Source organism: Sus scrofa, chromosome X (genome assembly GCF_054392235.1).
Source record: "Sus scrofa isolate SSC_HxYL_T2T_F1_AM1 chromosome X, Sscrofa_HxYL_maternal_Yorkshire_Landrace_v2.0, whole genome shotgun sequence".
Lineage (NCBI taxonomy): Eukaryota > Metazoa > Chordata > Mammalia > Artiodactyla > Suidae > Sus > Sus scrofa.
Window position 1 is genome coordinate 16,512,124 of NC_139401.1, and position 25,094 is coordinate 16,537,217.

The window sequence follows — 25,094 nt, forward strand, 5'->3', positions numbered from 1 at the left end:
GTAGATGTAGTCTCCTCTCCCACCCTTTTAGTGCTCAAGATCTAGCTTACTGCATACACAGTTCTGCATCTTGTGCATTGTCACTGAACAAAACAGCCGGGAGACCACACCATCTCAGTGTCTTTATTCGTCCATCGCTAGAGCTGCAGGGAGCCCTATGGCATGAACATGATGTAGTTTATTTTCATCCATCCTTTATTATTCATGCTTGGGTTGTTTCCAACATTTTGCTATTCTAATAATACTGCAATCAATAACCTTGTCATCTGTCATTTTGTAGATGTGCAGGAATATCTTTAAGACTGATTCCTAGAAGAAGGGATCCTCGGTCAAAGAATACACGCATGTGTAATTTCATTCGACGTTACCAAACTCCCTTTCAGAGAAGTTAGAGTTTTCTTTCCGACCAGCAGTGGTTTATGAGTGCTGGTTTCCTCTAGCTTTGCCTACACAGTGTGCTGTCAAACTTGGAAATAGAAATGGCTGTTAAGTGTATTTTGTTGTTGTTGTTTGTTTTTGTTTTTTGTCTTTTTGCCTTTTCTGGGACCGCTCCCACGGCATATGGAGGTTCCCAGGCTAGGGGTCTAATGCAAGCTGTAGCCACCAGTCTACGCCAGAGCCACAGTAATGCCAGATCCGAGCCGTGTCTGCGACCTACACCACAGCTCACAGCAACACCGGATCCTTAACCCACTAAGCGAGGCCAGGGATCGAACCCTCAACCTCATGGTTCCTAGTCAGATTCGTTAACCACTGAGCCATGACGGGAACTCCTGTTCAGTGTATTTTAATTGGTATTTCTGCTGCTATTGGTGAGCGTGGTCATCTTTTCAGATATCTAAAGCTCTATTTACATTTCTTTTGCTCCACTGCCCATTTTACTATTTTGCTTTTGGTCTTTTTCATAAAGATTTTAGGAAGGATATTGACCTTTATTCTGCAACATAAGTTACAGAAGCATTTTCCAGTTTGTCATTTATGTTATACCTTTTCTTGTACTTTGAGCCAGGCAAAAATTTGTTTTTTCATTTTAAATACAGGCTCATATGTAATCTCTTCTTTTTTCGAGTCTTATTTGTAAAGGCTTTCACCATTCCCAGCTTATAAAGGAATTCACAAATGTTTTCTTCTCTTTTTTCTTGTTGTAATTAGATCGTTGATTCATTTAGGGGAGCTTTTGGTATGTGGCATTGGCACCAGTCTTGAAAATTTTTGATCATGGAAGCCTCCACTTTGCTTAGGTTTTCTGTTTCGACTGTTAATCCACCTGCTCAAGGACTCAGCAGTCCTGAGCACCTTCCCTCTCCCATGACATAGCGGCAGCTACCTTGACCATCAGCCAGTCCAAATACCCTTCATGAATGTTGGTTTGCCGTATCCATTAGCTCCATCCTTTCCCCCAGATATCCCAGGGGTCATTTCTCCCAAGCACAACCCTTTATATGAGAGGCTTGAAAACGACCTTTTTCATAACATGCACAGGGCGCTGGAAGCCTTGCATTTCCAAGGGTAAGTTTTGGGTCTTTGGTATTACTCATACTGCTTATGGGTCTGTATCTGAGCTGGAAAAATTGGGAGATGTTTAGGGGAGCAGGAGGTGATGTGGAAAAGCAACCCTTTAAAATGAGGTGAGGAAGGGCATGTGATGTGAGAGTCAACGTGCCTTCGATTTCCCTGTGGTCCCCCTCCAGATTTCTCCTTGGCCTCACCATTTTCTTGTTCATTGAGAGTGATGAATCTTCATCATCATTTGGGCATGTTTTTAAGAATTTTGAAACGCAAGCCTGACTCTTGAAGTTTGCATAGCAGGCTTTTCTCTCAGGAAATGTAAATGAGCTGTTTCACTAAGGAAGAAAGTTTTCGAATGCAGGAAAATGGATGTTTGCTCTCTGTGAAAATTCTTTTCATACCAAATAATGCAGCTGTCAGTCCCTGAGTTGTTCTCTCAAAAACTTACTGCCAAACAAACTGTTACTTCCTGGTCCATGCCTACAATGAAAATTGTTGATTCATTTACCGGTCCTAAGCTTTGTTGGTGTTCTTTCTGCTCACAGCAAAATGCCCCGTGTGTTCAGTTGAAATGGTCTAGAGCTTTGCTTTACAATCTTCTAGAATTTTGACTATTCTGACAGCTTAACCTGATCTTCTCTTTCAAATACGAGAACTCATCATAAAATGAACTAGCTTTTCCTTTACACTGGTCTTTTTTTTCAGTTTATTTTTAGTCTATTCCATAGATGTTTACTTCAATAAAAAAAAAAATACCTTGGCTTTTGAAATTGAGGTCATCCTCAAGGGGTATGGGATGTTTGTATTGTGCTGCAAAGGAGAAGCTCAAAATGGTGCGTGATGAACTAGAGTGGACACCCTTCCCCCAATATTTTACCTGATTGTAAAATTGCTATGCTATTCTACCAAATGACTCTTGTTTAAGGGCAGTGCATTTATGGCTGGCAGATATCCCAACTCTGTTGGCCTGAAATTCCCCTGAGGGACAAGCACCGTATTTAATTTTTAAAATGACTTCAAGTCATAGTTTGGAGGACTGTCTTGTTACATCAACTAAATACTTTGATGATTATAATTTGGGGATAGCATTACTCATTTCTGATTTATAAAATTAAAACAAAAGCCACAGCGTGCAGTGGCTCGCTGCGGGATCTCAGCTCCCAGACCAAGGGTGGAACCTGGGCTGTATCAGTGAAAGTGATGAATCCTGGCCATTAGACCACCAGAGAACTCCTCCACTACAATTTAAAATATATAAAGCGTGAAGGAAGACATGAGCTAAACCCACGCATAACATTCTGTCTTTGTGAGATGTGGGAAATCTACATAAAATATTGTCTTAGTTTGGGTTGCCTCCCAGAAGCAGACACCTAATGAAGGACCTCAGCATAAAGAGTTTACGTGGGAGGTGAGTCTAGGAAATGGCATTAGTGGAAGGGATAAGTGAGAAAGAGAATGGGAGGAAGCCAATCAAGGGTGTTACCAGGCTAGTACCACTGTGGGCAACTCGAGCTAATCCCTCTGAATTCTGTAAAATAGTGCAGACTGTGCCTCAGAGTTGCCCAATTAAGAGGTGAGGAAGTCTATAGTTGGTTGAGGGCTGCTCTAGGAACCTTCCCTCTCCGGCCCTTGCTGCTCGCTGAACCAAGCACAGGCTGAAGTGTGAATGTCAAGGGGATATGGAAGGAGCAGCAACAACATTTCCTCCTAAGGAAAAATGATGGAAAGTGCAAGCCAACAAAAATCCCATACTTTTTTGATACGCTACTGAGATCGAGAACTTAGTTCCTGCAGAAAGTAAGGTGCAGGGACTAAAGCAGGACAGAAGGGGGTGGGGGGAGAGAGAATCTGAAAGCCAAGTGAAGTAACCAAAGATTTCCATTAAGCTCATGAAATATTCATGGTACCTCCATAATCCCCTGGTAATGACTCAAGGGTTTCCTAACTAAGAAATACAGCTGCTTTAATGGGATTCTCAAAACTTCAAGTCACCATGCCAAGAAATGAGCACTCAAAGATGAGGATGGTTAGGATACATTCTCTGCCCTATTGGAAATACTGGGTTTTGGCCTTCTCAAAACACCGTTAATTTTTAGTTTGATTTTTATTTGTGTGTTTTTGGTAATGACTTAAGTGACTCATACATGAGGATTTAAAAATCTCAATTGGAAGCTTCAAGTTTGCAGCGGGGACGGTGGAGAGAAACCAGTGTCATCCAGAAACCAATGATGCTGCTGATAATGTCAGGGGAAACTGATGACTGAAGATCTTTGGCTCAGAAAATAAGGGGAGTGGGAGAAATGTGTTCAAATCATTTCAAAATTGAAAAGAGAGGGAGAATTGCTCTGTTCTCTTTTGCTCCCTTGTGTCCATCAAACTAGACAGTGTGTGGGGAGGAGGGCATGAGAAGTGGGCCAAGAGAGGAGAGAAGGGAGTAGGTAAATAAGAACTAGAATTAGCAGGTCCTGGAGACTCAAAGCAGGACTTGGTGATGAACCAAAGAAAGGGATGAGCCAAGATTCGGGGAAACAGCTGCCACCATGTTGTTGGAATTCCTAGAACAAACAGAAAGTACACAAGACCACAGGCAGGATTTGTTCCACAAAACAAGTTTTCAGAACTCAGAGTTTGGATTAGGGCAAATGGGTCAAAATGAGAGCAGTTTGAGAATAAGTGGAGGAGGCCCTTGATGGTATGCTTTGGGAGAGTGTGTGGGAGGAAGGGGGATTGACCGTCACAGACCCAAAGCTGGGAGGGACCAGAGCTTAAAACTAGGATCCGAGGATGGAAGGAACAGGAAAGCACAGTCCATCGTTCCCCCGCTGTGCCCGGTTCTCCTCCACTTTACTGCCTCTGGTGGCACAGGAAACCCTAACTCTCCTTGTGAGTTTACTTCAAATGCTACCTCCTCCACGGCGGTGCTGGTCATCTTCCTCTGTGCCCTTCTGACCGTTTTAGGACATTTTACCTTCCTCTCAGACACACACACTCCCATTAATTCTCTGAGAATGAAGATGTCTTGCTTATTTTTTCAGACCCCCCTCCCTAACTTCTAGCACAGCGACTGCCCATGGCAGTTCACCATAGTCTGCTAACTACGAAAGCATTTCTCCAAATCTCCTACAAGACACTTCCACAGTTCAAATGCAGTACCAACAATAATAGCAGCTACTACTTACTGAGCACTTAACTATGAACCAGAAGCTGACAGTGACACCAATACCCTCTTGTGCCTTACTTTCTCCTCTGGAAAATGGGAATAACCATACCTATTTCATGAAAACGTTGTCAGGGACCCATGAAGAGATGCAACTGAGAGTCGTAGCTTGGGGACTAACACGCATCAAACACTGGATACATATTTTACCATAGTGTCTGTTTGGTTAAGAGAAGGAAAAATCCATGACATCACTAGGTGTGAAGGGAAGCTATGGGCTGAAAAAGACATGAAAGGCTGGGGGGGGGTGTTAAAGACCAACATACCTGCCCTTCCTTTTTTTGTCGACTATTTTGTCTCTTTTAATTTCAACTTCAAAAATGTTATTGGACTGTAGTTGACTTACAGTGTTGTATTAGTTTCAGGTGTACCACAAAATGAATCAGTTATACATATATCCATTCTTTTTTCCCATGTAGGTTATTACAGAATTTTGAGTATAGTTCCCTGTGCTCTACAGTGGGTGCTTGTCATCTATTTTATATACAGTGGTGTGTATGTGTCAATCGCGACCTGCTAATTCATCGCTCTTTCCCACCTTTCCCCTTTGGTAACCATACGTTTGATTTTTTAAATCTGTGAGTTTGTTTCTGTTTTACAAATAAATCCATGTCTATCATTTTGATTAGATTCCACATTCAAGTGATGTCATGATATTTGTCTTTCTGACTTACTTCGTATGTGTCTCTCCTGCTGGAGAGAAAGTCTGTCTTCTGTAGACACTAGTGTTTAGTAAGTCATGGAAACATGTTCCTTATTTGTTACTTACTTTGACCAGGAGTCATCTGAGAGCTGGCATAAAAGAAATGCCACTCACGAGGCTCATGAGGAAGAGGTTATTTATTCAGGAACCTTGTATGGAGCATGTTAACATCAAGCACAGTGCTAGATGCCAGGGACACAGTGGTGAGCAAGACAGCATCTTGCCTTTAGGGATATTTCAGTGTCAAGTGGAAAATAACAAGTAAGAGCAAGAGGTTCATCACACACTCACACCATGAATAGTTGAGCCCTAATTCTCAGAAATCTGCAGGGGAGAGGGCAAGGAGCCAGTGGACCCTGGCAAAAACGCAAACCCAGAAGACTGGACCACTCCAAGAGGGGAGTGAAAAAGGATAAATGATTGAGGGAAAAAGGATGAGAGGCTGATCAAGTATCTTGGATTTGGGAGTGGAGCTAAGCTGCAGAGGAGCAGCAGCTCCCAAAGTTTTAAGGGAGGCAGCGTCAAATGGAGTGAGCTTAGCTAAGGCAAGACAGAGGAGACAGGAGCTCTCGTTTTTTAAATGTCTAGGAGAAAAAAGACAAATTAAGAAGGAAAAAAGATGTTACTCGGGGCAGATAATGTAATGTTAATAGATGATAGAGAGCAACCCTACTCAACCCAAAGCCATTTTCTTATTCTTCCCTATTAAGAAGAACGATCTTTGGACTGGATAATATAAATCAAACAGTGTTACGAGTAAAGTGGAGACAAAGATGGGTGAGAAGACTTTTAAGAGGGTAATAAGTCTTTCTTTTTTAAGGGCTTTGGCTTGAACCAGTTATATCCCAGGATTCTGGAGAAACTTGGATGTGAGACTAATAATTTTGAAGAATGGTGAGTTATGTGAGAGAGAGTAAAATATGAGCAGATCAAGTAGTCAATTTTTATTTTTTATTTTTCAATTTTAGTATTTCATGTGTAGTCATGAAGGGTTTTTTCGTTTTTTCTTTTTGGGCCACCCCTCAGCATATGGAGTTTCCACACCAGGGATCAGATTCGAGCCGCAGTTGTGACCTACGCTGCATCTGCGACAACACAGGATCCTTAACCCACTGTGCCAGACACGGGATCAAACCTATGTCCCAGTGTTCCCAAGATGCTGCCAATCCTGTTGTGCCTCAGCAAGAACTCCTATTTATTTTTTATTGAAGTATAGTTGATTTACAATGCTGTGATAATTTCTGCTGTATAGCAGAGTGATTCAGTTATACATATATCAATTCTTTTTCAGTCTTTTCCCAATAGACTATCACAGAATATTGGGTAGAGTTCCCTGTGCTATTCAGCAGGTCCCCATTGGGCAGCCATTCCATATACCTCAGTGTGCATATGCCAATCCCAGAGCCCCAATCCATCCCTCCCTCCACCCTTTGCCCTTTGGTAACCACAAGTGTGTTTTCAAAGTCTGTGAGTCTGTTGCTGTTCTGCAAATCAGTTCATTTTGTATCCTTAAGGTTCCACATATAATTTTTAAAAAGGGCAAAGAACTGGAGTTCCTGTCGTGGCTCAGTGGTTAATGAACCTGACTAGTAACAATGAGGACACATGTTTGATCCCTGGCCTCGTTCAGTGGGTTAAGGATGTGGCATAGCCGGGAGCTGTGGTGTAGGTTGAAGACACAGCTCAGATGCCACATTGCTGTGGCTGTGGTGTGGGCTGGCAGCTGCAGCTCCGATATAACCCCTAGCCTGGGAACCTCTATATGCCATGAGTGTGGTCCTAAAAAGAGAAAAAAAATAGAGAATTCTTTGCCGTTTTTATTTTTATCTATAGGCTAATGGGCAATTTGGAGCACAAGATTTTAAAGCTTCCTATTGAAAAGAACTATTGATGGAAACGGAAAGGTGGGCATGGTACACATGAGGTGGGGGAAGATTCTCTTACGCCATATGGTCATTTGAATCTCATTTTTAATAAGGACATTCGAATTGTAAACCAGAAAACGAGGTGGTCAGAGACAATATGAAGACTAGCAAGGCTATTGACAAAGTATGTCAAGATATCCTTGGGGAAGGGCTGAATGAGAGTTGGGTGGACTTTGAATGTTTGAATATCCTTATCTCATAGCACTTCAGTGCTGGGTCAGGTGAACCTAGGGGAAAGTTCGCAGTGGCTGCTAAAAGGCTCTCTTTACACCTCTGACCAGTTAATGTATTGATCACATATGTGAAACAGAAAATTGCGGTATTCTTGCGAATGACAGGAAGTTGGATATTTATTACTACGTTTGGTGGCATAATGCAGATCCAAAGACAGTTCAACAGATTAGATTTTTAGTTGTTTGTACTGTACCTGTCTTGTTGATTTTGGAATTCCTCCACATGCATCTTAGTACCTGGCACAAAGTTCTCAATGGAAGATTTATGAATGAGCAAATGAATGAAGGAATGAACAAATGATGGCATCTAAGGAGATGAGGTTAGTAGTGGAAACTGCTAGTTGGCCACCAAGATGTGTCCTCCCTGTCAAAGATAGAAAGGGAGTTGTGGCTGGGTACGTGATTGTTCAACTAGGCTCTATTTCCCAGCTTCCCTTGCAGTAAGATGTGGTCATGTGACTAAGTCTTCACTCATTGAATCTTGGCACACATGATGAGTGCTATTTCCAGGTTTCTCTTAAGGTGCTGAGGTACCTCTTCTATATTCTCCTCCCTTTTCCCATGGGCTGGAACTGGACTAGGCTTGACAGTGGCCCAGCATGCAGGATGCCCATGGGACACCAGCCAAGCTACAAGATGGAGAGGGTTCTCTGGATGACCATATGGGGCAAAGCTCTTCTGATGACCTGGGTTGCTCACATCACAGCTGTTATATGATCTGTTTGTTATGGTTTCTTAGTTGTCACAAGGCTTAAGGTGAGACTGCATAGTCTATAAGCACGGAAGCAGGGGTAAAGGTCAGAGTGACCTTTTTTCAAAATAAAAACCTAGGGGATGCCCACATACAGACTAGGGGAAACTCAGCTTAACAGTCCCATGTTTGGAAAAGACTTTTAGGTTTTGGGTTGCTGGGAAGATGAATATAATGCAATAGCGTGCTGTAACTGTGGGGAGGGAAAAGACTGCGGTGCTACAATGATGCCATGCAGAACGAGGGCAGTGATGGTCAGACCACAGCTTGGCAGACCTCAGTTCACAGGGCAGACTCATGCTTCTTCAACACAGCTCCGCTAGGACCTTATGGAAATGTGATTTTACCCGAGTGTTCCAGGGCTGGTAGTGACTGTGGTTGAAATTCTTATTTTTGCCTATAATTTTCCATTAGACTGCATCGGAGTCAGGTAACCTAGATGCCTCCAACAAAGTGTATTCAGAGGAGATAAATTAGAATGAGCGCATTTTAAATTCTGTTCTCGATGGACTTGCTGGACTTGAGGAGGAAGGGAGTGGCCCACCTCCACTGAAGAGGAACCTCAGAGGGACAAAATATTAGATATCCTCAATTATTGGGGATTGTCATGAGGCAGAGGAATGAGATGTATTCTGAATGGGATCTGAAAATCCAGAAGTGGAAATTGCATGAAAAAAAACCAAAAAACAAAAAAGCATCACTCTATATAAAACTGACGTATATAAACATTTGGATTTTTCAAAAAATTTAAGGAATGCCCATTTAGATTTACAGAATTCTTGTCTCTACAGAAAAGATGCACATCAGTATTCTTTTAATGCATTTAATAATTTTTTTTTGAAGTATGGTTGATTTAAAATATTTTGGAGTTGGAGTTCCCATTGTGGCTCAGTGGTTAACGAATCCGACTAGGAACCATGAGGTTGCAGGTTCTATCCCTGGCCTTGCTCAGTGGGTTACGGATCTGGCGTTGCCATGAGCTGTGGTGTAGGTTGCAGACGCGGCTTGGATCCCGAGTTGCTGTGGCTCTGGTGTAGGCCGGCGGCTACAGCTCCGATTAGACCTCTAGCCTGGGAGCCTCCATATGCTACAGGAGTGGCCCAAGAAATGGCAAAAAGACAAAAAAAAAAAAAAAAAAAAATATTGGAGTTCCCATCTTGGCTCAACAGAAATGAATCTGACTGGCATCCATGAGGACACAGGTTTGATCCCTGGCCTCGCTCAGTGGTTTAAGAATCTGGTATTACTGTGACCTGTGGTGTAGGTCACAGACGCATCTCAGATCTGGTGTCTCCTATTAGACCCCTAGCCTGGGAACCTCCACGTGCAGAGGATGTGGCCCTAAAAAAACAAACAAAAAACGGGGTTTCAGATGTACAGCACAGTGATTCAGTTAATGTGCATATATCTATTCTCTTTCAGATTCTTTTCTCTTAGAGGTTATTACAAAATGTCGAATATAGTTCCCTGTGCTGTACAGTAGCATGAATTCCTGTCGTGGCTCAGTGGTTAACGAATCTGACTAGGAACCATGAGGCTTGGATCCTGTGTTGCTGTGGCTGTGGTGTAGGCTGGCAGCTGTAGCTCCAATTGAACGCCTAGCCTGGGAACCTCCATGTGTCTCGAGTGCAGCCGTAAAAAGGCCAAAAAAAGTCTATTTAGATCATCTGTCCATTTTTTATTGCTTTTCAATTTTATATATTCCAGTTTCTTCTGTACAGCACAGTGACCCAGACATACACACACGCACACGTGTATATATGTATATTTCTTTTTTCACATACTCTCTTCCATCATGGTCTATCCCAGGAGACTGTACATAGTTCCCTGTGCTGTACAGGAGGACCCCATTGTTTCTCCATTCCAAATGTACTAATAGTTTGCATCTACCAACCCCAAACTCCCTGTCCCTCCTGCTTCCTCCCCCTTTCCCTCCTGGCAACCACAGGTCTGTTCTCCCATTCTGTGATCTGTTTCTGTTTTGTACATAGGATCATGTTTTAGATTCCAGATATAAGTGATATCATATGGTTATTTGTCTTTCTCTGACTTCACTCAGTATTAGAATCTCTACTTGCATCCATGTTGCTGCAAATGGCATTATTGTGTCCTTTTTCATCGATTGGTATTCCATTGTATATACACACCACAGCTTCTTAATGCATTCGTCAGTGGACATTAAGGATCCATGTCTTGGCTTTTGTGAATAGTGTTGTGAATATTGTGGGTGTCGGAGTGCATGTGTCTTTTTGAATGACAACTTTATCTGGATATATATGCCCAGCAGTGGAACTGCTGGATCGTATGGCAATTCTGTATTTAGTTTTCTGAGGATCCTCCATACTGGCTGTACTAATTTCCATTCCCACCAACAGTGCAGGAGGGTTCCCTTTTCTCCACATCCACTCCAGCATTTATTTGTAGACTTATTAATGATGGCCACTCTGACTGGTGTGAGGTGGTACCTCATCATAATTTTGAATTGCATCTCTCAGTGATGTTGAACATTTTTTCATGTGCCTACTGGCCAACCATATGTCTTCTTTGGAGAAATGTCTATTTTAGGTCTTCTGCCCATTTTTCAATTGGGTTGTTTTTTTGTTGTTGAGTTGTATAAGGTGTTTGTCTATACTGGAGGTTTTGGGGGTGTTTTTAGCTGTATGAGCTGTTTGTATATTTTGGAAATGAATCCCTTATTGGCCCCATCATTTGTAAATATTTTCTCCCATTCTGTATGTTGTCATTTTGTTTTATGGTTTTCTTAGCTGTGCAAAAAGCTTTAAAGTTGAATTAGGTCCCATATTTATTGTTTTTATTTCCAATACTCTTGCAGATGGATCCAGAAAGACAGTGCTATGATTGATGTCAAAGAGTGTTCTGCCTATACTTTCCTCCAGGAGTTTTATAGTATCTGGTCTTATGTTTAGGTCCAGGTCTTTAATCCATTTGGAGCTGATTTTTGTGTATGGTGTTAGAGAATGTTCTCATTTCATTCTTGTACATGTAGCTGTCCCGCTTTCCCAACACTACTTGTTGAAGAGACTGTCTTTTTCTCCCTTGTATGTTCTTGCCTCCTTTGTCATAGATGAGTTGACCATAGGTGTGTGGGACTATTTTCTGGGCTTTCTATTCTGTTCTATTGAACTATATGTCTGTTTTTGTGCCAATACCATACTGTTTTGATGACTGTAGTTGTGTAGTAGAGTCTGGAGTCAGGGAGCCTGATTCTTCCAGCTCCATTTTTCTTTTTCAGGATGGCTTTGGCTATTCTGGGGTCTTTGGTGTTTACATACAAATTTAAACCATTTTTGTTGTAGCTTTGTGAAAAATGGCATTGGTAATTTGATAGGCATTTCATTGAATCTGTAGATTGCCTTGGGTAGTATAGTCATTTTAATAATATTTATTCTTCCAGTCTAAGAACACAGTATATCTTTCCATCTGTTTGTGTCATCTTTGATTTCTTTCATTAGTGTATTAACAGTTTTCAGAGTACAGGTCTTTTGCCTCCATAGGTAGGGTTTACACCTATGTATTTTATTCTTTTTGATGCAGTGGTAAATGAGATTTTCCTTCATTTCTCTTTCTGATCTTTCATTGCTGGTGTACAGAAATGCAAAAAATGTCTGATTAACTTTGTATCCTGCAACTTTACTAAGTTTGTTGATGAAGTCTAGTAGTCTTCTGGTAGTGACTTTAGGATTTTCTATATATAATACCATGTCATCTGAAAACAGTGACAGTTTTTACTTCTTCTCCAGTTTGGGTTTTTCTTTTTCTTCTCTGGTTGCATTCTCCAGCACTTCCAAAACTATGTTGAATAAAAGTTTGAGAGTGAGCATCCTTGTCTTGTTCCTGATCTTAGAGGAAATGCTGTGAGCTTTGGGTTTGTCATATATGGCCTTTATTATGTTGAGGTAGGTTCTCTCTATGCCCACTTTCTGGAGAGTTTTTATCATAAATGGGTTTTGAATTTTATCAAAAAAGCTTTTTCTGCATTTATTGGGATATATCATAGTTTTTATTCAACTTGTTAATATGGTTTATCACACTGATTGATTTGCAGATATTGAAAAATCCTCACCCTCCCAGAATAAATCCCACTTGATCATGATGTGTGACCCTTTAACGTATTATTGGACAGTTTGCTAGTATGTTGTTGAGGATTTTTGGATCTATGTTCATCAGTGATATTGGCCCATGATTTTCTTTTTTTGTCGTATCTTTATCCAGTTTAGGTATCAGGGTGATGGCAGCCTCAGAATGAGTATGAGAGTATTCGTTCCTCTGCAATTCTTTGGAACAGTTTCAAAAGGATAGGAATTCGCTCTTCTCTAAATGGTAGAATTCACTTGAGAAACCATCTGGTTCTTTCTGATGCCAGACCCCCAGGCTGGGGAGCCTGACTTTGGGCTCAGAACTCTCATTCCTGTAGGAGAACTTCTGCAATATAATTGCTTTCCAGTTTGTGGGTTTCCCCTCCCGCCATATCACTCTGGTTTCCTTATTGCTTTAGACAGAATATCTTTTTTGTTAGGTTCAGCCTTATATTGATAGTTGTTCAACAGTTAGTTGTGATTGTGCTGTGCTTATGAAAGAAGGTGAGTTCAAGGTCCTTCTACTCTGCCATCTTGTCTCCAATCCAGTTCAGTTTCTGTGAGTCAGAAATCAAACTATGGCTTAGCTGAATGCCTTTGATTCAGGTTCTGTCACGAGGCTGCAGAGGAAGTTGTCTGCTGAGGCTGCAGTCTTCTAGAAACTCAAATGGGGAAGGCAACATGGTAGAAATCACTGCCGAAGAACAGAATAAAGAAAAAAGAATGAAAAGAAATGAGGACCGTGTAAGAGACTGCTGGCATAACATCTTGGTATCAATCTAACAAGATAAAACAATTGTAAATATATATGCACCCAACATGGGAGCACTTTAATATATAAGGCAGATGTGAACAGACATAAAAGGAAAAAATGACAGTAACACAAATGTTCAAGTCCCTCACTCCTATTGTATCAATGGACAGATGAGACAGAAAACAAGGAAACACAGCCCTTAAATGACACATTAGACCAGATGGACTTGGTATTTATAGAGCATTCCATCTGAAAGCAGCAGAATCCACATTTTTTTCAAGTGTACATAGAACATTCTTCAGGATAGTTCACACGCTGGGGTCTGGGATCAGAAAGAAGAGCCAGTGGGGCTTGATTACAGGAGGTCCACAGGCCTAGAGGAAACAGAGTCTCCATTCTTGGAAGGCACACCCAAGGTCGCACTTGCCCCTGGACCCAGGGCAAAAGTAGTCACTTCATAGAAGCCTGGGCCAGCCCTACCTCCTTGGCTTGGAGGGTTTCCCAGGGATAGGGGGCAGCTGTGACTTACCCTGAAGACGTGCATGCTGGGGACAGAGAAAGATTTATCTACCTGAACTCGTGCTGGAAGCAGAAATCTTGCCTGGGTCATGAGTACCAAGACATGGCATCATCCAATTTCAAGAGGCTCCCGTGCTGGGATGCCTCAGGCCAAGCAACTCCCCCTCCCCCCACAAAGAATGAGCCCATGACCACGTCTAGACACACTCCTTGACTTGGCCATGCCCACCAGTGGGCAGGCACCAGCCCCTCTTGCAAGGAAGCCTCCACAACACTCTAGACCATCCTCTCCCACCAAGGGCTAGACACCAGAAGCAAGAAAACTACAATCCCACAGCCTGTGGAACTGAGTCCACAAACACAGGTCAGAAGTTACCCTGGAACCAGCTGGTCCCTGGCCCTTGGGTGGTGTGAAAGGAGGGTACTGCTAGGACACTGCCACTTCTCCAAGGTCAAGAAATGTCACTAACCTCCTACATACATAAAAACACAAATGGAAATTTAAGCAAAATGAGATGACAACGTAGTAAGTTCCAGGCAAAGGAACAAGATAAAACCCCAGAAGAACAACTAAGTGAAGTGGAGATAGGAAATCTACCTAAGAAAGAGTTCAGAATAATGGATGCACAGAAGGAGACGTTAGAATAATTTTAACAAAGAGAAAATATAAAGAGCCACCAAACAGCTGACAAATATAATAACTAAAAGGAAAAACCCACTAGGATGAATGAACAGCAGAATACATGAGGTGGAAGAACAGAACGGTAAGCTGAAGAGTGAGTGGTGGAAATCACTGCCATGGAACTGAGTACGAGTTCTGATTTGCAAACAACCTTACAGGAATATTTACTACATCCCTCAAATTCCTGGCACAGTCAGCTGGGCTTATGAGAGGAGAATTTTTATAATCTATTGAGAAACAAGGGGAAGGCGATACGGAAATCACCAGGAAGAATGAAGTACCCCAAGACCAGTAACAGGGCAGTGAAGAGCCAATGAGAAGGCACCGACCGGAACCTGTACTGAAATTGGCCCCAGTTCGTCCTTCAGCAGAGGGATGTAGCTTATGATGATCCTGCAGGATGAAGCGGGGAAAGAAATGCCTGGACCTTCACTCTCTTCCCTTCCTGTGATTGGCCAGGACTTCCTTTTGGCTGAACCCAACCGGAAGCTAGAGGGCAGCAAGCACATTCCTGGAATCCAGGCAGGTGGGCCTTTCAGTCCAGAATGGAGCGTGGAAAGAAAGGGTGGAGAGTTGATCTTCGGAAACAAAAGGAAACAACGAGAACCTGAGCTTTCCTGCCTTGATGGATCAACTTCTGTCACACGTCCTCACCTTCTGTTCCGCATCTGAGCAATACTAAGCAAACCTCGGGTAGAACACTGGCCAGAACAAGCAGTGTGAACCCATCTGAAGTGAAAATACAAACTCAGCACACAGGATGTGAAGCCCGTGTTTTCTCGTCTCCTTCCATTTGCATGAATGAATATTCTCTTTTTGGAGTTCCCATCATGGTGCAGCAGAAACGAATCCAACTAGGAACCATGAGACTGCGGGTTCGATCTTTGGCCTCGCTCCGTGGGTTAAGGATCTGGCGTTGCCGTGAACTGTGGTGTAGGCTGCAGATGTGGCTCGGATCTTGAATGGCTGTGGCTGTGGGGTAGGCCGGCAGCTGTAGCTCCGATTCAGTCCCTGGCGTGGGAACCTCCATATGCTGCAGGGGCGGCCCGAAAAGACAAAACAAACAAACTCTCTTCTTTTTCCAACACACTGACAGGCTGATACGCTTCTATTAGGTGCTAAACCTGTGGTAAACCCCAAGAGGAAAATAAATTTGTCTTCTGTGAAAAATGCCTAGGACAATAAGAGGCAGATTTTATTTTCATGAAGCATCAAATGAGGCACTGTAAAGCTGAAAGTCAGAATTCAGAAAACAAATCTAGCTGCATCAAGGTAGAGCCCTGAAAAAAGAGAGAGAGGCGACGGAGCAATAATCTCGGGCCTAAGCATCTTGTTTAGATTTTGCATTAGACAAACATTCTTGCAGTATCTTCGTTTTCTCAGAAAGAGTAAAACCTGTCTCATTGGCAGTTTTTATTTCAACTTGACACCCTTTTGGAAATTGCCTCTCTCAGTTATAATACATGATTCTTTTTTTTAAGGCCTTGGGCAGATGCACACATTTCCTGCTGCTGCTGCTGTTGCTCCCACGGCACTTTTTCCTTCGTTCTTACAGCCCTCATCCTTTTGTCTCATGATTATTGAACATGTCTGACTCCTGAGCTAGACTGTGAGCCCCCCGAAGAAGGATCATGCCTTCTTCAGCTCTGCATCCGGCAGTCCCTGGACTACCTTCCCCAGAGTATACACCCAACGAAGCCTTGTCGGATAAATTAAAAATGAAGCAATCTTACCTTCTGGTTTCCCTTTTTTCTCCTGAGGGGAAGAAGTGTCAAACACAAAAAGATCACCATCCCTGCTGCACATTCGCAAGCGTGAAGCTCGTGGTTGGATTTTGCTTTCCAATTGTTGTGTCTTTGCATGTACATCTACCAGTATATGTAAGATTTTGTTACATTGAATCACTTAGAGCTGGGGTTGGTTAGCTTTTTTTTTTTTTTGGTTAAGGACCAGATGGTATTTTAGGTTTTGCAGGCCACACAGTCGCTGTCACAACCACTCACCTCCTCCCTGTAGCACAATGGCAGCCTTCGACAATGTGTACATGACTGGGCCTGGCTGCGTTCTGATGCCCCTGGTGCTGGATACCAGGTTGGGAGCGATGCTGCAGTAAGTCACCTTCTACACATGGCCTCTCTTTCATGCACACAGGTATCTAAAGGAAGCAATGTCAAGAGGTGGAAGTACTGGGGCAAAGAATAAATACATCTGGTACCAACTATTATGTATAAAATAAGCTACGACGATGTATACTACAGAGAGACTATAGCCAATGTTTTATAACAACCATAAATGGAGTATAACCTTTAAAAATTGTGAATCCAATTGTGACTACTCCCAGCTACAACAAAGAACAAAATAATGCCATTTGCAACAACATGGATGGACCTAGAGACTTTCATCCTGAGTGAAGTCAGTCAGAAAGAGAAAGACAAATACCATATGATATCACTCATATCTGGAATTTAATATACGGCACAAATGGACCTTTCCACAGAAAAGAAAGTCATGGACTTGGAGAACACACTTGTGGTTGCCAAGGGAGAGGGGGAGGGAGTGGGATGGACTGCGAGCTTGGGGTTAATGGATGCAAACTATTGCCTTTGGAGTGGATAAGCAATGAGAGCCTGCTGTATAGCACTGGGAACTCTATCTAATCACTTGTGATGGAGGATAATGTGAAAAAAAGAATGTATGTATGTGTGACTGGGTCACCTTGCTGTACAGTAGAAAATTGACAGAACACTGTAAACCAGCTTAAAATGGAAAAAATAAAAATTATTAAAAATTATGAATCACTGCATTATACATTTGCAACTTAATATTGTACATCAATGATACTCAATAAAAATACATTGTGTAAGTTTAGTAGATAAAACCAAATTTGTATTATCTTTTCAAAAAAAAGTCACCAAGAAATACACATGCTTTCAAAATCAACATATTTGTAGCTTCTAATGTCAGAATCACAACAGAAATTAAGTCATCAAGTACTGGAGTTCCCACTGGGGCACAGTGGGTTACAAATCCAACTGCAGCAGCTTGGGTCAGCACGGAGGCATGGGTTCACTCCCTGGCCCAGTGCAGTGGGTTAAGGATCTGCCATTGCTGCAGCTGTGGCCTGAGCCAGATTCAGTCCCTGGCCTAGGAACTTACATAGGCCATGGATACAGCCCTAAAAAATTCTTAAAAATTAAGTACTTACTGAATAAGTACACAGTATGGGAAAAACAGAGGAATAAGACACCATCTCTTCATGTAAAATTTCTAAAATCTGATCAACAGAAATCACTCAAAATGATTGACGAGTATTTTTTAATGAAGTAACGAATTAGTGATTTACCTAATAAAAGAAGATCTATCCCAAATACATTACCATCACTGCTGAAGACATGCATGGCTAAAAGCCGTCATTTGGACGTGGACTAAGAACATGTAACACTTCATCTTTGCCTTTCGAATCTCCTTTTTCATGTTTTGCCTTATGTTAAGGATATCCGTATAATTTTTATGCCCTCTACCTAACCACATTCATAAACTCTTGAGACATTTGTCTTTGTTTTCCTTGAGTCTTGTTCTCAGATGTTTGATAACAACTCTCAGTCAGCCCAGTAACACAATGCCTGCCCCAAGCATGAAGGGCTGGTGGTGATGGTTTTGAGGATGGTGGAAGGGGTGAGGGTGAGGAGGGTCAAGAGGGGTGAGTGGTGAGGGTGCTGGAGGGAAGTGGGAGGCAGAAATGAAAATAAACGGAATTATTTGCTAATACTGGAGGAACCACTGTAACTTGTTTGATAATGAGCATCTATTTGCATTATCCAAAAGTGCTGTATGAATTATCAAAGAAGTCAGTTAAGGGCAATACAGCTTTAGTTTTCATTATATCATATTATCTTCTTAATCTTGGAATTTGGTTCAGTTAAATTTAACTCCTTCATCTGCAGGTTTGCCCCAGTCCTTTAATTTCTTTATTAGAATATGGTAATATTAGAGGAACCACAGGGAATTTGGTGGGCCATGTGGCTTTTTTAGTTTCATTGTAATTACAACTGACAATCCAGATGTTTAAACATGTACTACAGCTGGTGAAAATTAAATACAGAATAAGCTAGTTAATGCCCCCACTAGAAAATTCAGCTAACTAGACCATCTAATTCCCCAGTATTTCTGGAGTAATCAGTTTACTCACATGTTATGGGGGCTCTCCTCAGCATAGTGAGTTGAACTAAATGGACTCTTCGTTTTCATTTTTATTATTTTCCTAGGGCTGCCATAACAAAGTACTGCAAGCTGGGTAGCTTAAAACAATAGGCATTTATTCTCTTGTAGCTCTGCAGTCTAGAATTCCAAAATCAAGATGGCAGCAGGGTCATGCTCCTTCTGAGGGCCCTAGGAAAGAATCCTTCCTTGCCTCTTCTAGCATCTGGTGGTTGCCAGCAGTCCTCCACATTCCTTGGCATATAGACCCATCATGACTCCGGTGTTTGCCTCTTGTCTCATGGGGTTCTCTCTGTGTTTTTGTTTTTGTTTCTTCTCTTCTAATAAGGACACCAGCCATATTGGATGAAGGGTCCACCCTATTCCAGTATAACCTCATCTCTACCTACCCACTTCTAACTCTAATGACGCTATTTCCAAATAAGGCCACATTCTAAGGTACTAAGGAGTTAGGACTTAAACATAGCTTTTGGGGGCACAGTTCAACCCATAATAACTTCCCATCAACATGTACCATAATTTAGTCCCGGTGAACACCACAAACTGAAGGAAGAAACTATTATTCCTTTCATGCTCACCTGATACAGGGCAGGAGAATGTGATGGTGATGGGATTGGCTCTGGACTTTGTGCAGCGGCAAACGCCTTCTACTCTCTTGAATCCCCCCAGTCCAGGGTTAAACTGGAAACAGTGTCCACCAAGCCAGGCCTCCTAGGGATGACCTCAGAAAAGGAAGGATCCACTGAGTCCTTGATGACAGCAGGAAGCCTGAGCTCCTCTGGCTTTGTGATCACTACCATGACATGAATGATGCATGTCAAGGGCTCCCTTAAGTCTAACCCTGCTCTGGGCCCCATGCAGACACCCAGATATTACAGATATTCTTAATGGAGAAATCACTGCCAAGTGACCAATCCATTCTTCTAGGTAGACCAGCCATCTTGCCAGTTCCAACCAGACCTTCCTTTGTTTCAGGAGGTCACTTTCTATTACCTTTGGCTAGAGTTTCTGGTGAGTAACATCGGTTTTCAAACACACCCCCCTCATGCTTTTCCTTGTCTGTCATCAAGGTAGCCAAGCAAAGGCTATAAAGCATAGGTAGGAGGAAGAAAAGATGGGAATCAATTTATCAATTTTACAGACCTTATGAAACATAAAACATCAACCTGAGTTAAAAACACAAGTTTGTGGAGTTCCCGTCGTGGTGCAGTGGTTAGCGAATCCGACTGGAAACCATGAGGTTGCAGGTTCAATCCCTGGCCTCGCTCAGTGGGTTAAGGATCTGGCGTTGCCGGGAGCTGTGGTGTAGGTCACAGACGCGCTCAGATCCCACGTTGCTGTGGCTCTGGCGTACGCCGGTGGCTATGGCTCCGATTTGACCCCTAGCCTGGGAATCTCCATATGCCGCAGGATCGGTCCTAGAAAAGGCAAAAAAAAAAAAAAACTGTATTGATACAGAGGAAAAACTTACCTATAACAGTACCGATATCACATGAATGTACACGTATGGCATGAAATTATAAACACAGGCTCGACATTGCCAAATCCATGGTGGATATAGCTTCTGAGAAAGAAGAGAGCTTCTGAGAAAGAAGAGAGGTAAAGACAGAAAAAGGAGGATAGGTTTGGGACAGCGGTAACCAAGCATTTCCACTCTATGGTGGAAAAAAAAAAAAAAAAACCCATTAAAAACACTGAAAGAAAATTGGCAAAATGTTCACATTTTACTGATTCAAAGTGGCTAGTATTTCTCAAATAACCTGTAGTCTCTTCTAAATCTTTCAAAGTTTTTCAAAAATGCATTAAAAATAATTGTCATTGAATAATACAGAACCAGGTATAAATGAGCAAGAGGTCATTTCCTCCTGGTCCAACACTGCGGGTAACCACCTGAAGGGGATTTTCCCAGCTCTGATGAGGATGACTTCAGCAACACTTAGTTCCAGCAGCACTGTCTTTCACTCTAAACTGCACAGAAGAAGCCCAGAATTCAACCCTCGCACCTACAGCCAACTCATCTATGACAAAGGAAGCAAGAATATACAATGGAGAAAGGACAGCTTGTTCAATAAGTGCTGCTGGGAAAACTGGACAGCCACATGGAAAAGAATGAAATTAGAACACTTCCTAACACCACACACAAAAATAAACTCCAAATGGATCAAAGACCTAGATATAAGACCAGACACTATCAAACTCCTAGAGGAAAACATAGGCCAAACACTCTCTGACATAAACGACAGCAACATCTTCTCAGATCCACCTATCAGAGTATTGACAATAAAAAGAAAAATAAACAAATGGGATCTAATCAAACTTCAAAGTTTCTGCACAGCAAAGGAAACCCTAAACAACACAAAAAGACAACCCACAGAATGGGAGAAAATCTTTGCAAGTGAGTCGACGGACAAGGGATTAATCTCCAAAATTTATAAACAACTTCTGCAGCTCCATACCAAAAAAACAAACAACCCCATCCAAAAATGGGCAGAAGATCTAAACAGACAATTCTCCAAAGAAGACATACAGATGGCCAAGAAACACACGAAAAGATGTCCAACGTCACTCATTATTAGAGAGATGCAAATCAAAACCACTCTGAGGTACCACCTTATACCAGCCAGAATGGCCATCATCCAAAAGTCTACAAACAAGTGCTGGAGAGGGTGGGGAGAAAAAGGAACCCTAGTACACTGTTGGTGGGATTGTCAATTGGTGCAACCCCTGTGGAAAGCAGTATGGAGATGCCTCAGAAAACTAAATATAGAACTACCATTTGATCCAGCAATCCCACTCCTAGGCATCTCTCCAGAGAAAACCACGACTCACAAAGACACATGTACTCCAATGTTCATGGCAGCACTCTTTTCAATAGCCAAGACATGGAAACAACCTAAATGTCCATCGACAGAGGAGTGGATCCAGAAGAGGTGGTACATATACACAATGGAATATTACTCAGCCATTAAAAAGAACAAAATACCAGCATTTTTTGCAACATGGATGGACCTAGAAACTATCATGCTAAGTGAAGTCAGCCATACAATGAGACACCAACATCCAATGCTTTCACTGACATGTGGAATCTGAAAAAAGGACAGACTGAGCTTCTTTGCAGAACAGATGCTGACTCACAGACATTGAAAAACTTATGGTCTCCGGAGGAGACAGTCTGGGGGATGGGGGGATGTACCTGGGCCGTGGGATGGAAATCCTGTGAAATTGGATTGTGATGATCATTGTACAGCTACAGATGTGATAAATTCATTTGAGTAATAAAAAAATGAAAAAAAAAATAAACTGCACAGAAGATGACCCTCTGGAATGAAAAGAAACACAATTTCATTACAAGTTTTAGTTGAGATGACCACAGCCTCCTGTCTTTCTAAGGTCTTTAACCCTATACTAGCAGTGGTTCCCACACTTGGTTCTCCTATCAGGATCACCTAGAGGCCTTGTTTAAACACAGATTGCTGGGCCCCACCACCAGAGTTCTGATTCCACAGGTCAGTGGCCAGGCCTGATAATCTGCATTTCTGACAAGCTCCTGGGTGATGCTGATGCTGTTAGTCTAGTGACTATACTTTTGGGAACCACCGATCCAAGGGAAAAAAAGAAAAATTAGTTAAAATTGAGGCAGATTTTAATGTCGATAATTTATAATTATAGCAAAGTTTTAAATCAATGGTAGAGGCTTTTAAATGTAGTCATTTTAGATAAGAAGTAGTATTGGTTTTATTAAAATATTCATTTACTTGAGGCAAAAGAGGACCAAGGGTAAGGAAGAATCCTATGCAGGATAAAGAATGCCTAGTGTTGCTAACAAAAAAAGAAAATTATAGGCCAATATCTGTGAATATAGATGAAGAAATTCTCAACAAAATATTAGGAAACTGAATCCCACAACATATAAAAAAGATCATATAACACCATCAAGCGGGATTCATCCCAGGGTCACAAGAATGGTACAACATATGCAAATCAAGCAATGTGATACACCCCATCAACAAAGGAAATAAAAAGCTCTTTATGTAATAAAAGCTCTTTATGACAAACCCACAGCCAACATAATATTCAATGCTGAAAAGCTGAAAATCTTCCTGCTAAAATCCAGAATGAGACAAGGATGTCCACTCTCACTGCTTCTCTTAAGCATAGTACTGGAAGTCCTAGCCATAGCAAGCAACCAGAAAAAGAAATAGAAGGAATCCAAATTGGAAGGGAAGAGGTAAAATTATCATTACATGCAGATGACATGATACTATATATAGAAAACTCTAAGAATGCCACACAAAAACTATTTGACCTGATCAACAAATTCAGCAAGGTAGCAAGATACAAGATTAACATTCAGAAATCAGTTTCATTTCTGTACACTAACAATGAAGTATCAGAAAGGGAATGTAAAAGAAAATCTCTTCTAAAATTGCACCCCCCAAAATAAAATACTTCGGAATAAACCTGACCGAGGATGTGAAAGACATATGCTGAGAATTATGAAACACTGATAAGGAAAACTGAAGATGATACAAAGAAAGATGTCCCATGCTCCTGGATTGGAAGAATTAATATTGTTAAAATGGTCATACTACCCAAAGCAATCTACAGATTTAATGCGATCCCTATCAAATTACCCATGACATTTTTCACAGAATTACAACTAATAATCCTAAAATTTATGTGGAACCATAAAAGAAAAAACAAACACAGCTGGAGGCATAATCTTCCCAGACTTCATACAGTATTACAAAGCTACAGTAATCAAAACAGCATGGTATTGGCACAAAACCAGACATATGGATCAAAGGAATAGAATGGAGAGCCCAGAAATAAATCCACATACCTACAGCCAATTACAATCCTTGATAAAGGAGGCAAGAATATACTATGGAGAAGAGAGTCTTTTCAGCAAGTGGTGTTGGGAAAGCTGGACAGATACATGTAAATCTATGAAGTCAGAACACATCCTCTCACCATACAAAAAAATAAACTCAAAATGGCTTAAAGACAAATATAAGAAATGACACCATAAAAATCCTATTAGAGAATACAGGCAAAACATTTGCTGACATAAATCATAGCAATGTTTTCTTACGTCAGCCTCCCAAGGCAAAGGAAATAAAGGCAAAAATAAACATATGGGACCTAAACAAACTTATAAGCTTTTTCCAGCAAAGGAAACCATACCAAAATGAAAACACAACCTACAGACTGAGAGAAAATATTTGCAAACGATGTGACTGACAAGGGCTTAATTTCCAAAATATACAAACAGCTCACACAACTCAAAACAAAGCAAAAAAAAAAAAAAATCATAAAATGGGCAGAACACCTAAAAAGACATTTCTCCACAGAAGACACACAGATGGCCAATAAGGCCCATGAAAAGATGCTCAACACCACTCATTGATAGAGAAATGCAAATCAAAACTACAATGAGGTACCACCTCCCTCACACAGGGCAGAGTGACTGTCATTAGTAAGTCTACAAATAACAAATGCTGGACAAAGTGTGGAGAAAAGGGAACCCTCCTACACTGTTAGTGGGAATGTAAACTGGTACAACAACTATGGAAAACTGTGTGGAGGTTCCTTGGAAAATCATGATCCATAGATTTCTGTATGATCCAGCAATCCTACTCCTGGGCATACATCCAGAGAAAACTCTAATTCGAGAAGATACATGCACCCCAGTGTTCACAGCAGCAGTATTTACAATAGCCAAGACAAGGAGGCAACTTAAAAGCCCATTGACAGAAGAATGGATAAAGACGATGTGGTACATATATAAAATGGAATGTTACTCAGCCATTAAAAAGAATGAAATAATGCCATTTGTACCACCATGTATGGACCTAGAGATTATCATAATAAATGAAGTAAGTCAAAGACACTATGATATACAGGTGACATATTTAAATATATATTTCCACTTCTATGTGGAATCTAAAATATGATTCGAATGAACTTATTTACAAAACAGAAACAGACTCACAGACATAGAAAACAAAGTTATGATTACCAAAGGGGAAAGTGGGTTGAGGAGGAATAAATAAGGAGTTTGGAATTAGCAGATACAAACAAATACATATAAAATAAACAAGAGAGTTCCTGTCACGGCGCAGTGGTAACAAATCTGACTAGGAGCCATGAGGTTGCGGGTTCGATCCCTGGCCTCACTCACTGGGTTAAGGATCTGGTATTGCTGTGAGCTGTGGGTGTAGGTCCTAGATGCGGCTCAGATCTGGCATCACGGTGGCTGTGGTGTAGGCCGGCAGCTGTAGCTCAGATTCGACCCCTAGCCTGGGAACCAGCTACTAACATTGTAAATTAACTATACTTCAATAAAAAAAAAATTTTTTTTTTGTCTCTTTAAGGCTGCTTCCTTGGCATATGGAGGTTCCCAGGCTAGGGGTCGAATCAGAACTACACCTGCCAGCCTGCGCCACAGCCACAGCAACGCCACATCTGAGCATGTCTGTGACC

At 41.6% G+C, this 25,094-nt stretch overlaps 1 protein-coding gene across 1 annotated transcript in view; it reads left to right on the forward strand.

Annotated features, from left to right (window-relative positions):
* GRPR (gastrin releasing peptide receptor) overlaps positions 1-17,181 on the forward strand; it is a 468,413-nt gene extending 451,232 nt beyond the window's left edge. The window contains exon 13 of the transcript XR_014834568.1: positions 13,042-17,181. The gene's annotated coding sequence lies outside the window, so the exon portion shown is untranslated. The remainder of the gene's footprint in view (positions 1-13,041) is intronic.
* The last annotated feature ends 7,913 nt before the right edge of the window (positions 17,182-25,094 follow it).